The sequence below is a fragment of the Triticum aestivum genome, chromosome 3B (assembly GCF_018294505.1).
Source record: "Triticum aestivum cultivar Chinese Spring chromosome 3B, IWGSC CS RefSeq v2.1, whole genome shotgun sequence".
Taxonomy (NCBI): domain Eukaryota; kingdom Viridiplantae; phylum Streptophyta; class Magnoliopsida; order Poales; family Poaceae; genus Triticum; species Triticum aestivum.
Window position 1 is genome coordinate 236,737,282 of NC_057801.1, and position 5,146 is coordinate 236,742,427.

Genomic DNA, 5,146 nt, shown 5'->3' on the forward strand with positions numbered 1-5,146 from the left:
ACTGGACGTCCGAGCGAGCTTTTCGGCTCGGCCCGAAGCTCGCTCCAGCTCGGCCCGTTACAGCTCGGCCCGATACAATAAACGAGCGAGCCCAATTGTGAAAAGAGGCCCGATTCCCGACCGAGCCGAGCCGAGTTTCGCCTGGTCCAACTCGGTGACTCGCTCGAGGCCCAGCCCAGTTCCCATCGGCCGTTCTGGCATTAGGGCACGAGCCCTTCCCTTCCTTTGGTCGGCGCTATCTCATCCCTCACCTTGCCGCGGCGCAAAAAGTGGACCGATGGCAACGGGGCGGCGGCCTTTCCTCACCACACCGAACGCCGGCGGACGCGCCTTCCCTGGTTTCTTGCCGAACCTGACGAGCAGGTACTCTCCTTTCTTCCCATCCCTATGGCTGGGCGCGCACATGCTCGGCACTCTCGCGCTCCCCTGCACGAGCGCACGGACGGCAGACGACATACATGCTCCCCTGCATGTAGGAGTCCTACCTGCATGGTTGCACTGCACCTGCGTACATGCGATGGAGGGATGGATGGATGAATGCTTCTGCTTGATTGTGTAGAGTGTAGCCGTCGTCGTCCTCGCCATGCCGGATGCCGTCGTCGTCCTCGCCGCGCCCGACACTGGACGGCACTCTCGGCACCGACGGCAGACGCGCCCTGTCATCGCCGCATCGGCCGCTGCATTTCCTGGCTAGCCAAGCATCCGCCGCCCCGACGAATGCAAGCACATACTACAGAGGCGTGTGACACACGAGCTGCTCGGGCTGGACCGAGCCAAAGGCAAAACGAGCCGAGCCACCAGAAACAGGCTCGTTCAACGAACGAGCCGAGCCGAGCTCGGCTCGCTTTAGGTGAGCCAAAGGCTGGCTCGGTCTGAACTCGACTCGGCTCGGCTCGGCTCGTGTCCAGGCCTACCCATATCTGGATCTGAATTTTAGTGTTACCCTTTGGTACATCTTTCTTTTCTGAAGCACAGAAGTACCACATCTTAGATCAGTAGTACTATTATGTGTGATTGTTCCAAAATTGAGAAGAAATTATTAAAAAAGAACCACTGGATCTTGTTTAAGATGCCAGAACAAGCAAGTACTCCCTCAGTTCCTAAATATAAGTCTTTGTAGAAATTTCACTGTGAACCACATACGGATGTATATAAATGCATTTTAAATATATATTCATCTATTTTGCTCCGTATGTAGTCCACTTAGTGAAATTTCTACAGAGAATTATATCTAGGAACGGAGGGAGTATTTGCTAGACAAGTTACCTATACGGATTAGCATACCGCAAGCATCATTTTCTGCCAGTGTGCTTACGCCTCTGCATATTGCTCATGACAACACACAACCCGACTATTAAAGACAATGCTGGTATAAAAATAGAGTTATTCCCGTCAAGGTAATACACATCTTTTCATAGTCACATACACACACCTGGTTGTCCACATCATTTTGCAATTATTAAACAGAAAAACAGATATATCACTTATCGGAGCATCCTTTGTCTGGTGTAGCTACTGAATTGATGGAATTAAGCAAACAGAGGAAAGTATTATTCAGTTTGAGTATGGTTTTCCTTCCAAAACAAGGGTACTTGGAATGATTATGAAATTCCAACTCAACTACAATTTGGAAACAGGGCCGGTCTTAAGATTTTGGGGGCCCGGGGCGAAACGACAATCCGGGGCCCTTGGGGGCCCTTAGTATAAATGCCTATTAATAATCATCGTATGTACATACAATTTGTATCAAAGAAAGTGCATCCAAAATGATTGTGCATATCACATAATGTATTACATATAGCTTCAAAAATTTCTCCTAACATTCTGAGATGCAAAATCACTAGCTTCGTGCTCTTTTTCAGTCTCTCATTAATATGCCTCCAATCACAAAACCCATCATTCCCCATTGTACTCTTGCATTTATCATAATTGAAAAGCTTATAGCGAAAACAAAACACTTTCTTTGTGTGTTTTGAGAAAACTAACCATTTCCTATCACGCACCTCTCCATTGCTCATCTTTCTGGAGTAATGGCTATATGAAAAATGTCTTGAATTTTCATCCAAAGGATATTTATTGTTTTCTTCTTCCATTTTAGGCCCCTTTTCCACTAATATGTCCCTCGCTTTGTTATCAAGATTACCCCAATTGCTTGGGTCATAAATATCCACACTAACTTGTTCCTCATCAACACTAGTAGATTCTACCGCATATGAATTAAATATGGGCTCATGATTACTCACATTGCTATCATCCATGTTGACGTCAACATTGCCTTTTGTAGGAGTATGACCATCATCTTCTTGATTGCCATTAGTTTGGTCACCCGCAAGAACTATCGCCAACTCGTCTGGATTTCTTGGCGTGCTCGTATCGCTCTTATAATATTTAAAAAGAGATCCGCTCAATGCTTCTTTCTCTTCATCTGCCTCCTTCTTTTTCCTTTTATGACTTCTGGATGTATACTTTCTACCTGAACTCGACATGACCCTGCTGAAATTGAAAAGAACAATTAGCTTTTAAAACTACCGCAAAGTTAATTAATACATTAGATTAAGTGCAGAAGATCATCTAACATAATGAGAATTTGCTAGGGCATGGAATAATACCTTCTCTATATAATCTAATCTGGCAAAGTGGACGCAATGATTTGAGCGCCCTAAAAACAATGCCGTGTTAATATGTCAATCTGTCAATCGATCGAGAAATTAGGAATCAGGGATGAGAAAGAAAAGAAATAGGACGAAGATCATGCGAGGGAAGAGACGAAGAGGGCGCGATCAGATGTACCTGCCGCAGTCCTGGCGTCGTTCGTGAGGAGGCAGAGACAGTCACAGAGTCGATGCGATTAGACGAACACGTACAGCGAAAGAGCAGAAAAGGCAGGGAACGACCGATCCAAAGTTACAGGAAATCAATGGAACGATTCCTTTTCTCTCCGGTCTCCACGTGAGTACGTGCGACGGTGCGAATATGGGCCAGGCTCACCAAATCTGTTTACTTTCCTAGGCTAGCTAGCACGCAGAAGCTGAGCGAGGCGCCGAGATTTAATCAAAATAAAAAACAAAAGAGCCAGGCGCTGATTGATTTGCCCCCCCAAGACCTGTACGTATTAACGTACGTATACTCGGGAGGGGCCCGGGGCGGCCGCCCCGTTCGCCCCCCCCCCCCCCCCCCCCCCCCCCCCCCCGCACACACACACACAGAGGACCGGCCCTGTTTGGAAATAGAAGTGCACCGGTTCCGATGGAGTTTTGAAACCATCACTGTTCTGATTGTTCTCCACATGGCACTATCAAGATAGAACAATTATTTACATTTCTGATAGAGACTAAAAACAAATGTAGGCACCCAAACTGATCATTCCTTGAATGATAATTGATTATCAAACCAGCAGCGGAGCTTACATAATCAATAGTACTCCCTCCGTTCCTAAATATTTGTCTTTTTAGAGATTTCAAATGGACTACCACATACGGATGTATGTAGACATATTTTAAAGTTTGGATTCACTCATTTTGCTTCGTACGTAGTCACTTGTTGAAATCTCTAAAAAGACAAATATTTATGAATAGAGGGAGTATTTGCAACCATGCATGGGTGCAAGTTCTTCCAAGACCACTGAAATTATGTTCATTAGACAAAGGGAGGAGAGAAAAGAATCAAGTTCTCTCAACCAAAGTGCAAAAAATCCTCACAAAAACAAGAAAAGGGTCACAAGAACAGCTCTAGCTAACAAACTAAGCTAGACAGGAGGCGCACATTTCGCCAACCAAATCCATCCTCGGTGTCGGTGCCCCCTGAGGCTGCTGCAGCAAATCCGGAGCTATCATCCCCTGGAAGACGTCCTCCTCCAAGAAGCTCAGGAATCCCCCGGGGTTGAGATCCATCCACAGCTCGCTGAAATCGAGATCACCGCCGACGCCGCAGCCGAACCCTCCTTCCTCCACGTTCACCACCTCGCACTTGATCTTCTTCCTCCTCCCGTTCTCCTGTTGCACAACGAAATCGTCGGCTAGCCTTTCTTCTGCGGCTGTGGCTTCTCCTCTAATGGGGACGGCGGCGTTGGCGCCACGCCCACCGTCACTGCCTTGCTGTTGTCATCGTCGTCCGCCCTGGCATCGGCGGTCTGGTGGTGGTGCCTCCCGGTGAGGCGCTGCACGAGGTCCCGGAAGTTGGCGGCGTCGGTCTTGATGATCTCCGGCGCGATGATGTGGATGATCCTTATCGCCGGTCGCGTTGTGGCGGCCCTGGGCACCGTCGCGTGGCGCGAGGGCCCCCTGCGCTGCTGCACAGGCGCCGTCGACGGGCTCATGCCACCGCTGCTGTGGTCGTACGCGTGGTCCTCCATTAGAGATGGATGTAGAGGCCGGAGTAGAGCTCGGAGGCGTAGAGGTAGAGAGCCTTGTGTTTCTCTTGAGGGAGACGAGAGACTTTAGTTTTATCGAGGGAGGGTGACCTTGCTAGGAATGATCGATGATGAGATGAGAAGGGCGAGGAGGAGGCGTGGAGGCATATATGGCGGAGGCGGGAGGAAGGGAAGGGGGTGACTTGCAACTTGTCGTGACGATGGCGACGGTGACGAGGAAGGCTTGAAATATCGATGAAGGGACGTCGCCAACAGTGTGTTCTCGTACAACTTTGTACTACTTTTAGTATATCGCATTGTCTGCCCATCGATCGCCGGCCGTGTGGATTTTTCTTGGGTTGTTGCGGGTGATCGTATTGCCTTGTAAGTTTGCGACGCGTGCTAGGTACCATCACCTCGATAGAAAGTTGATATCTTCCGTCGATGATCCACTAGCTGTGCTTGTCTTGCTTGACTATCTGGTTAGCGCGCGCACACATACATACATCTTTTGGAAATAAACCTGACCCCACGAGCAGTTGGTAAGTAAACGCGGGCGGCACTAAAAAGAGAAGGAGGTTGGTTGACTAGACTTGACCCATGGGTCATGGGTGGACGACGCCACTTTAGCTATATATCAGTCAGCTGAAAATTCTTATTTGGGTCAATCGATTTTGTGGCCACTCGATTCTGCTTTGAGATGTGTAATGTTTTCTTTTTTTTTTCTGTGTCATTTTGGGGGTGAGTTGGGCTGTGTGGAATCGTTTGGGGAGCTCCTAGTCAATCGATTTTGTGGCC

At 48.4% G+C, this 5,146-nt stretch overlaps 1 pseudogene; it reads right to left on the reverse strand.

Moving 5' to 3' along the window:
• Window positions 1-3,586: 3,586 nt before the first annotated feature.
• On the reverse strand, window positions 3,587-4,461 carry LOC123065272 (uncharacterized; annotated as a pseudogene).
• Between the last annotated feature and the right edge of the window lie 685 nt (window positions 4,462-5,146).